The following is a 12,050-nucleotide window of genomic DNA, read 5'->3' on the forward strand; positions in this document are numbered from 1 at the left end:
GACCAATTCGGTTTTGTGCTATATGTATTTGAACCATGGTAACAATATAGGCTATATATATATATACTCTATATATATATAGCTATACATTTGCTTCAAAACCCATAAAATTCTCAAAAAACAGCCAAAAATAGGTATCACAATATATCACGATACATTTTGAATAAAAAACACGATATTTACCTTTTTTTTTATTCTTTTTTCAGATTTTATCTTCCAAATTAATGTGGGTTTATGAAGAAATTGATTTTTAAGGTATTTATGTGCGAACCTTTGCAGGTTGAACCATATTTAATTTCTTTTCGGACTTCTCTGTTTCTAAGTTGTTTGGGACATAGACTTCATGCTAAGAAATAACAGTGGGTGGGAGGGTCATCAAGGGAGATAGGAAGCTCCGTCAAAAGTAGGGGTGTCAACGGGATTTGGTTCGGACCCAGGTGGAACCAGACTTGGACTAGATTTTGGGTATAGTATTGGGTCTAGACCCAGGTCTAATTGGATCTATTATAAGAAAAAACCATACCCAAACCCGATAAGAACTACATGAACCAAACCCCTAACCATACCCGGTAAAACCATATTTTTATCATTTTTACATTGAAAAATTGTGGGTCTTAATCAGAACTCAGGTCCAGGTCTGGTATAAAATTTCACAAACTATAGCCAGGTCCATGTATTAACCGACCTTCGAGTCCAGACCCGGGTCTTCTTATTTATCACCATACCTGGACGGACCCTATAGGGTTTGGTTCGGGTCGGGTCGGGCCAGGGTAAACCAGGCCCGTTGATACCCCTAGTCCAAAGGGAAACTGGGGTGGTAGTTATTAATTACCACCTCATTCTCATGGGCATCGAAATGTGAAAATGGCATCAGCAAATGCACTCTGAAATGCCTCCTCTTATTTTTCTACTCTTTCAAATGACAATTGATGCTGGGAATTCTCCAGCTCCTTTCTGATGGTAGGCCAAGAGAGCCTCAACGGAAAACGAAGATATATAGAAAGAAAGGATTATGTCAGGGGTAACCCTCTACTGGATACCGTTCATTCCAACCACCAGGATGGATAGGTTAACTTTTAAATGGGGCCAACAAAAAAGTTTAAAAAATATATAAAATAAAAATGATTTCTCTACTCAATAGTTTCATATCATTGTTAGTACTAAATATATATAACTCAAACAAAGTTTGAAAAAGTAAAAAAAGTGCAATTTTATTCATTTTTACCTAAAAAGATGTGAAATAAATCATAAAAATTGTCATTATAATGTGTCAAATCATTTTAGAAAACCTATTGTTTCTTACTATCATTTATCTTTTTTCATTTTTTAAGCTTCCTAGATTTTTCCGAGATTTTCCCGAGGAAAACCCTTGTTGAGAAATTACCTTGAACAATATAGGTGACTATGCTACGTACCAAGGAAATATAGGAACATTTTATAATTTTTATGAATATTGCGAAAACACAGCACCCTAACTCGTCATGTTGTATGCTTGAATCTATGCCATCGATAGTGGAGCACCCACAATAAATAGCAAAATAACCAACATCAGATGACAGAAATATAAACTTATAGCTTGATTCTGTTATTTCTTAATTTGTATATCTAAAGGTACTAAAGAAACATTGGAAATCTTGGGAAATATTTTTCTCAGAATTTTCAATGAAGATTTCTTTACCTCATCTTAAGTGGCATCAGAATTCAGTTGAGGAGCCTATTCTGGATATAGTTTACATGGTGCAAGATATCATTATTTCTCTCCACCTCTATCTTGAGGGTTTTGGATCCTCTCTCTTCTAATAAATTTCTACTTTTGAAGACTGATTTATTGCTGCATAAATATAAGTTCCCATATGAAGCTGCATTAGGCTGATGACATTTGATTAGTGAAAGGAAAACGAAACAGGGTAATTGCTGGCATCATTTTTACAAGAGTATGCGAGTATTTTGCTCAACATTTTTTTTTGAAGATATTAGTGAAATTCTTACAAAAAGTTCAAAATTTTCAGAAAATTGGTCTAAAACAAATAAATAAACATGTCAATATACTGACAAAGAACAATTTCAAGTAGTTGATAAGCCACTGGTTTGTGTCATTGAGTCCCATTTGTAGCTGCTGAATGTCACTGTATCAAATAACAGTTTATTAGTATGTTCAAAATGACTCTTTTGGCTTCTAAGGTTGTGAGTGCAACACACTGGATTTCTCATTCCGAACTTGATTTTCTGGTACTTCATCATAACATCCTCAGACTTGTATCTAGATTTCTATTATGCAGGCAAAATATTGTAAAGCCAAGATTAGTTTCTTCTCATTCAATGAGCGTCCCTGTACTGTATTTCATAGAAAGGCTGTCAACCGACGGTATAGAAGCACAATCAGAAAAGTCCAGGTTTGTCCATCTAATCTTGGATGATTATTTTGGCTTTAGATTCTTAAGAGTGAATCCTAACTTGGCACTAAATAGCATTTATTTTTATTTTCCGACATGTGATCTTGAATATGTAGATGTGAATCACTTATCCAATCTTGCCTGCAAATCGTTATATTAACTCAAGAATCCACCATGTCTAATTTTGGTTTTAAAGTTTGCTTCTGCATGTCAATTTTCTGGAGCTTTGAGTTAGCTTAATTTAGTATTCTCATGAATACAGCTTGCGTTTGTGTGCTGCAGATCTCCATTCCTGTCAATTGGAGAAAAGAAAGCCAGCATTGGGTGCTTTATGAATTTGTTACGACGGCAAAGAAGATTCACTTTTATAACTCAATAGCGTGAATGAGATTGACAATGACCTTATTTTTTTTGGTACCTAATTATTATTCCTTTTAAGTCATATTGCTGTTGCTAAGAAGAAGATACGGATGAGACCGGATGTAAGATTTGATCGGAAACTGGCCATAGACCAATGGGATTATTTGCTTTTGAGATAAAGATTGTGCTGTACAATGAGAAGGCTGTGAAAATGCCGAGACTCATGATATATTGATAGTACAAAAAGGTGCAATATTGCGTCCAAATATGTCAATCAAACGTGAGACAAGCACTAAGCTCAACAATGCTTTCATAAATGAACAGGAAAAGTAATTGGAAGGGTGATCTCAATTCGGTCTATTTTCATCATCATGTATCACATTCAGAACCCTCATCCTGAACCAAGAGTTCCGCTTACACCTAGAGTCCTGCTATCCACCTCCTTAAAAGATCCAATTGGTTCCCGGTTGTTTATCGTTTGTGTTCATGGGTTCATTGAACCACTTCTGTAAGGGACTATTTGTGGATTTTTGGAGGAGCATACACATTGTGTATAACACATAATTGAAGGGATATGGTGACATACCTGTTCCTGCCATTGCGTTGATGTGAGAGACGAACGATCTCCTCAGCCGAACTGCTCCTGTTGATGAGTACAGGCCTTCAAGGAGTAGGTGAGCAGAGACCGATCTCTGTAAGCCTTCAAAATTTACTTCTACCCCACTGCCCATCACGTGGTGTGTATATATATATATATATATATATATATATATATATATATATATATATATATATATATATATATATATATATATATATCCAAGGGATACCTCTGAAGGGTCACTATGCATTATACCAAAATGTATGATGCATGGGAAGAGGCACATAAGAATGAGCACCTTATTTCTCAACATTCACCCACTTGATCCGAGTATGTGAAAGTTCATGTGGATAGGTCTTAAGTCCACTTTATCAGTCCAAATTTGTTGTTATGCTAAACTCTTAAACTTTATGAGCAAACTTGATGCATAACCAACAAAAGAAAGAAAGTTGAAATCATATCTTTATTACCAAAATATGATCACATAAAAGTCAGTGTATATGATTACCGGGTTTCAAACAAGCCCATCCTCTTAACATGTTCGGCATATAATCCCGAGGCTAAACCCTTAGTAAGAGGATCAACTACCATTTTCTTAGTCCCTATGTTATCAATATACATCAAAAGATTCTCTACCCTCTCCTATACAACAAAATACTTTAACTCTATATACTTACAAGATGTACTGCTTTTGTTGTTATTGGAGAATGATACAACAACTTCATTATCACAAAATACTTTCAATGGTCTTCCAATGGATTCAACCACCTGAAGTCCTGAGATGAAGATCCACAACCAAATGGCCTGTGAAGTTGTCTCGAATAGAGCTATGAACTCAACCTCTATGGTGTACGCAGCAGTAGTGGATTGCTTCCCACTCCTCCAAGAAATTGCACCATCGGCTAGCAGAAACATGTATCCTATGGTAGACTTTCTACTGTCAGGACAACCTCCCTGATCTGTATCTGAATAGCCGATAACCTCAAGGTGGTGCGTCTTTCTGTAGCTTAACATATAGTCCTTTGTCCCTTGCAGATAACGCATGACTTTCTTAGCAGCCTCCTAGTGAGCCAAACCAGGATTCGACTAAAATCTGCCAAGAACTCCTACTGCAAATGATATGTCAGAGCGAGTGCATGTCTGAACGTACTGCAAGCTATCGACCACTGATGCATATGGTATCATGGTCATTTGTCCTTTTTCTTCTTTAGTCTGTAGGCAGTCTTTAAGGCTCAATCTATCCCCTTTTAATATGGGTGTTGCAGTAGGAGCACAATGCTCCATCCCATATCTTTTGAGAACTTTATTGATATAAGCTTTCTGAGAGATACCTAGTATACCTTTAGACCTGTCTCGATGGATCTCAATGCCGAGAACATAGGCAGCCTCTCCCGGGTCTTTCATTTCAAAATGGAAGGATAGAAACTGCTTGGTTTTTGTCAGCATATCCTTATCGTTGGTTGTAAGTAGGATGTCATTCACATAAAGTACTAAAATTATGAACTTACTTCCACTTGTCTTGAGGTATACACATCGATCAATAATGTTTTCAGTGAACCCAAAGGTCAAAATAACTTTGGTAAACTTCATATACCATTGACCTGTTTAAGTTTATATATTGACTTTTTCATCTTGCAAACCAAACAGTCTGACTTATCTTTATAGAAACCTAGAGGTTGTTCTATGTATACCTCCTCCCTTAATTCACCATTTAGGAAAGTTGTTTTTGCATTCATTTGGTGTATCTCTAGATCAAAATGAGCTACTAGGGCAAAAATAATCCTCATTGACTCCTTAGTCGAGACAGAAAAAATGTCTCGTTGTAGTCAATGCCCTCCATTTGAGTGAAACCTTTAACAACCATCATTGTTTTATACTTTTTGATATTGCCTTTAGAGTCTATTTTGGTCTTGAAGACCCACTTGCACCCTATGAGCTTGACTCCTCTATGCAATTCGACAAGATCTCATACTCAGTTTTTGGCCATAGAGTCTAGCTCTTCTTTCATGGCCTTTATCCAAGATGAAGATTGCTCACACTCAACAACTTCCTTAAAAGAAGATGTATCCTCAATATCTATGAAATCAATGGGTTCCTGTAGATACACCACATAATCTGGATGGATAACTGATCTTTTAGTTCTTGTGGATCTCCTGACAGGTGAACTAACTTGATCAACCCGTGGATGCTCTTCAGCATAATCCACAAATGGTTCTTCTTGAGTTGGTGCATTACTAATAGAATCAACTTATGTTTCATCAATCAAATGAATAATGAAAAGAAGTTTTAAATTTTCAGGTGGAGTAACTTTATCCTGAATTTCCTTAAAAGAGAGATTTTGCAATGCATTTATACCAACAGAACCATCTTTCAAAAATCTAGCTTTATCTGCTTTTACTATTTGTGTTGTATAAGATGAACAATAAAACCTGAAACATTTTGACCTTTCTAGATAACCAATGAAGAAACTACTGATTGTCCTGAGGTCAAAAGCCTTAATATGAGGATTATATAATTTTGCTTCTGCAGGACAACCCCATATATGCATGTAACTTAGCCATGGTTTCCTACCTGTCCACAACTCATAAGGTATTGTCGAGACAACCTTAATAGGAACCTTGTTTAAGACATGTACGATTGTTCACAGAGCTTCACCCCACAGGGTGATGGGAAGGGTTGAGTTATTCAACATTACATATACCATTTCTTTAAGCATACAATTTCTTCTTTCAACTATACCATTCTAGTATGCACTTCCCGACATGGTAAACTGAGGGACTATTCTTTCTTTCCTAAGAAATTGTACTAATGGTCCTTCTTGTTGTCTCATCTCGGTAAAACGCCCATAGTACTCACCACCTCGATCTGATCTGACTATTTTTATTGCATCTCCTATTTGTTTCTTTATTTTTTTCTTGAAGTCTTTGAAAGCATTATAGACTTCAGATTTTTCAAATAACATATAGCGGGAGCAATCATCAATGACAGTGATGAAGTACCTTTCTCCAGTGTGACAAGGAGAGAAGGGTCCACATACATCCGTATGAATAATTTTCAACTTGTGGTTGCTCCTTTTGGCACCTTTCTTGTATGTGTTGGTTTGCTTGGCCTTTATGCAATCCAAACACGGTTTCTTAACCGTGAAATTAATGGATTTGAGAATCCCTTCTTTCACAAGTCGTTGGATCCTATCTTTAGAGATATGACCCAGATGACGATGTCAGAGCATATAGGATTGTTCATCTAATAAGCCACGTTTATTGTCAATCAACAAATTTCTTGAGGAAACGGTTTCATAAATTTGGACATTAGTTTTCAAACGATACAATCCATCAATACATTCACAGAACCAACAGGAACTGAATTCTTATAAATAGTCATTTTTGAATTTTCAAATTTAAAACAATATCCAATGAAATCCAATTTTGATATAAAAATGAGGTTCCTGTTGTATGTCGGTACGTAAAATGTATCAAATAAGTCCAAAACAAACCCATTTTTCAAAATCACTCTGCAGGTTCCAACGGCCTTAACATGTGAGCGCATCTTGTTTTTCGAGAAGATGCTTCTTTCATGATCGGTTGGATCCCTTTTATTCAGAAATACCTACAAGGTGTTGGCAATATGGATAGTGGCACATGAATCAATCCACCAGCTATTAGTTAGAATGTTGATTAAATTACATTCATGAGAAATGAATGACAAATTACCTTTCTTTGTCAGTCATTTCTTGTGCCTCATGCATTCTACCTTTAAATGTACATTCTTCTTTCAAAAGAAGCACTTGATAGAAGATTCTTCATGGGACTTGACGTCTGACCTGCTGGATACAGATGCATCTAAGTTCCTCTTTGCCTTTTTTTTAATGGCATTCCTCTTTGGTCCATGCCTTTTGTGACCTTTATGGAAGATACATGAGCACTCTGTATCTTCTCTCCTTTCAGTCTCTCTTTTTTCTCAACACACTTGGACATCAAATCATTGAAAGTCCATTCGTCATTATGAGTGTTGTAAGAGATCTTGAAAGACCCATATTCACTAGGCAGAGAAGTCATTATTAAGTGGACCAGGAAGGAATCAGATATGCTGACCTTCATGTCATTCAATTGAGTTGCCATATTTCTTATTTCTAGAATATGTTGTCGAATGTTCCATTCACCGGTATATTTCATAGACATTAAACTTGTCATTAAGGTGCTAGCCATTGCTTTATGTGAACTGACAAATTGCGCCTCTATAGCTTCCATAAATTCTTTTATTGTTCTGCATGTGGGTATGGCACTCCTAATATTCATAGCCACATGAGACTGTAGAAGTAGTAGAATAAGTTTATTTGAGCGCTCCCACTTATCAAAATTAATTTTCTGTTCAGTTGTGCTATTGTCAGTTAACGGTGCAGGCTCAGGCTTGCGCAAGGCTAAATCTAGATCCATATAACCTAATGTGAATTATACAGTTTCATTTCAATCACTAAAATTTGAGCCGTCTAGAAAAGGAATATGACTTGGACCATCAGGAACCACCGAATTGGACACTGTAATGACAAAAGGACATTCATAAATATTCATGCATATTCGAGTTTTGAAAAGGTAAATGCAATAATAAGACCTCTTTATCATTTACACTTTTCTAGGCAAGTGCTAGGGGTAATTTTGGTCGCACATTGTTGAGTATCCATAACACACAAATGTACTTCACCTCCCACTATTTGATAAAACTGAAAAGACATGTAGCCAGAGACAAGTTGACATGGCACCTTTGGGTGCTACATGTTTCTTGTGGTGGGATAAATTCTTTTCATTTTATCCTGCTAGACTTTGAACATGACATCACTGCCTTTGGGTAGTACATCATTTCATTAAGTCTAACACAATTCCAATATTAACTCATTCTATTATTGGTACAAAATAACTTAATTAAGCATACATTTGACCACTTTGGTGATTACAAATGCATTTTAATCAAAATTAAAATACCATACTTATGTCAATATTGTTCATATGATACATAAAAAAATACGTATTTCTAAATCATAAATGAAACATCAAGCATCATAATATAATGCATGAAATAAACTAAGTGTTATACATGGAATGTGCTTAAAACTCCTTAATTGATTATAAAACTGAATGAATCAATCACAATGATACTCCAAAACGGTCCAAGAAAGCACCCAAAAATATTGAAATGACACCAAAACCATTTAAAAACATAATGAACCGGTGAAAATGGCCTCTCAATCGGTCAAAACAACACTGAACCGGTACAGAAAACCCCTGAATCGGTCTAAAAAGGCTTTCAACCGGTCCAAAAATAATGAATCAGACCAGAACAGACAAAACTGATCTCAAAAAATACTGAATCGACCCTTAAATGTCTCAAGCCGGTTTTGCACTGCCCAAAACCAGTTCCAGAACTCAAAGAATCGATCTGAAACATGTAGAATCGGTCCCAGAAGGGGTTAGGACCTGATGAACCGGTTTTGGAACCGATTTGTCCAGTTTCAGACAAATTTGTTTTGGAACCGACTTTTCCAATTCCAGACAGATCTGTTTTGGAACCGATTTGTTCCCTGTTATCCGGATAGAACTATTCTCCGGTACGAGAACTGAATCAGGTCGGGTCTGGTTCAATGAGAAATAGTACCCGGGATCTAAAATCCAAATGGATTCGGGTACCGGGTCTGAAAAATGGCATCGCACGGGTCCCATGATCTGATACCTGATGGATCTGAGTATCGGATCTGAATCCAAAAAAAATCCAAGGACCCGGGATCCGAAAACCAAATGGATCTGGGTCTTGCATTTGGATCTCAAAATGCTCCACCGACTCAGGATCCAAAAACTTAATGAATCTGGGTCGTTATGCCGGGTCGGTGATAGTGGCAGACTCGGATCTAGAAAGCTTAATGGATCCGGGTTGTGGGTTCGGATCTCAACCGGGATCCAAAAACCGAAATGGATCCGGGTTACAGGTCCAAGACCCGGACCCCGCCACGGGCTGGGTCAGGATCCCCCCGGATAGGGTCTACAAACACCAGACCTGATCCAAAACCCTCGAGTTTTATTCTTTTCTCTCTTGTCGAAACTTCACAAGTTTTGAGAGAGAGAAAAGGGGAAACGATGGGCGGACCACCGACGACCAACGGGAGGACCACCGACGACCAACGAGCGGACCATCGATGACCAGTGGGCAGATCACCGACAACCAGTGGTGGTGGTGGTGGGGGGGGGGGGGGGAGCAGAAGGCAATGCAGTTTCCCGGCATTGATCCTTGACCCCAAGCGAATCTGGGAGGGGGGGGGGCAAAAACAATGCCAGGAAAAAGATTTCTCAGTGTCGCTCCTCGATCCTTACCTACCGATGGAGTCACGAACCAGCGATCGACCCTTACCACCTGGTCTCACAAAACACAGGTAGGATTGCCATAGACCGACGACCGCCCATCACACTCACGACGATGAGCCACCGACAGACCTGGTCATCGGCAAAGTGCCCAGTCGTCTAACATCGACAAAACGCTATGTAGACAAACTAGAACAACGCCTGCAGAACAACTTCGGCGACCCACGAATTCGGTGTTCCCAAACTGTAATGCCCTTCCCCTCACTGATTTTTTTTAACAGTATCTTGGTGACGATCGACTGCAGATGTCATCGACCGGGACAGAAGAAAGGGAAAAAAACAGAGCCGAGTCGATGACTCGGATCTCGAACTGAAGTGGTTTGATTCCCAAGATGGTTGATCCGACCTGGTTCAACAGAACCAGATCTCTGTTTGAGGTGGGTCCAACTGGATCTGACTCAGTTCCAAAAAGGATCCGAGTCAGAATCAGTTCCTAAAATGGACCCAGCCAAAAGGCACGCATGTTCCTGTTTTCCCTATTTCTATTTTAACAGAAATACAAAGAGGGGAAAACAGGGACAATATTGGGAAAAAATAGATGGAAAACCAGTGGCTCTGATACCATAATATGGATTTTTGGAGAAGCATACACATTGTGTATAACACATAATTAAAAGGATATGGTCACATATATATCCCTGCCATTGCGCTGATGCGAGAGACGATCAATCTCCTCAATCGAACTGCTCCTGTTGATGTCTACAAACCTTCAAGCAGTGGGTGAGCAGAGACTGTAACACCCCAAAATTTCAACTTGTAAAATTTGAAATCATTTAGAGAAAACCTTTCAAAGTTCAAGATTTTAATCTATAAAATTGACAGCACAAGCCATTTTCTTTTAGAGAGAAAAAAACAAGTTGATAATTATGGGCACGTTAGCTTACAAACCAATCTTACTTACAGAGAGTAGCCAGGATGCCAACATAAAGAGGGTGATCTCGAGCCATGTTGCATCACACCATCGACTGTTTATAAAGTCTTACTTGTCACCTGCCCATAAAATGGGTCAGTTTAATAATAAACTGGTAGGTGCACAAATAGACAATATAGAATAAATAAAGTAGGACATCACAAGATAAATAGTTTATTCTATTGAAAGCAGTAATAGCATTTGCAATTTGCGAGAAATTAAATCTGAGTATTAAAGACATTTAACATGCATTAAGAAATAAATTATATATTCACCAACATTTAACAGTTAAGGGAATAAGTAAATATACATGATTTAATGCATAGTAGGAGTATGCATGATTTCAATGCACATGTATGAACACATTATTATCTTTAGTCAAGACTTCTTTTCCATATGCATGTTTCTATTAAATGCACATAATTTAAGTTTCTCTTTTTAATTACCGTTGACCGCGGATACACCAAACAGGTAAAATCCCCGAGGTCAAGTTAGGTTCTCAGGGTAGCTTAGCATACAAGTTGTATTTTATTATTGGGTCCCAAACTTAACCCTTAACCGATATCAGAAAATAATATCATTCATCAAAACATTAGAAATCAGTATCCAATGTCAGGGATACCATAAAAATCAGCATTCACTGGCACTACTTTCTTGGTATATCAAAACAACAGTTGCGTCTACACAACACCCCCAGGCAAAGTGGCAGGCTCTCTCTAAAACCATGGTCAAGCGAAGAACCTCAATATCGGGTTCAGGGGCAACAACAATGCACATGGAGTTTTAGTATCCTCATGGTCCTCAAACCGCTAACCCAAGATTACCTTTTCATATAAGAAACATCAAGGAAACGTTAATTACACTGTTATCTTTCTTATCTTATTGTTAATATTAATTCCATAAATTTGCAAATCAACATGCAAACATAAGCTTGCAAATCAGCATGCGCAACTCATCATGGTCTACCACCCGTGGCAACAATAGAACAATGCAATTAAAACCACAATACCAAATATGAATTTTGCAATGAAAAAATAAGTATAGTAAGGAGCACACCGACTCAAGGCATCCCACAACCCATGATGATCTATCTTGATCATCTATTCATTCATATGCAAAAATCTTAAGGAACATGCCAATGCATTCTGTTCATATCACATGTCTTTCGATGCATAATCATGAATGCCGATTTAGAGATGTGCATGAAATAATAATATTCATCTACATGTATTTATTATTACAATGCATGCTTCCATATAATCATGCCAAATGCACGCTACCATTCATGAACCAATTCAATTAAACATGTGAACCAATACATGATTTTATTCCTTAATTGTACAACTGAACATGTGAACACTCATGCCACTGATTACATGCAA

Source organism: Nuphar pumila, chromosome 7 (assembly GCF_984573655.1).
Source record: "Nuphar pumila chromosome 7, dmNupPumi1.hap1.1, whole genome shotgun sequence".
In the NCBI taxonomy this organism is placed as follows: domain Eukaryota; kingdom Viridiplantae; phylum Streptophyta; class Magnoliopsida; order Nymphaeales; family Nymphaeaceae; genus Nuphar; species Nuphar pumila.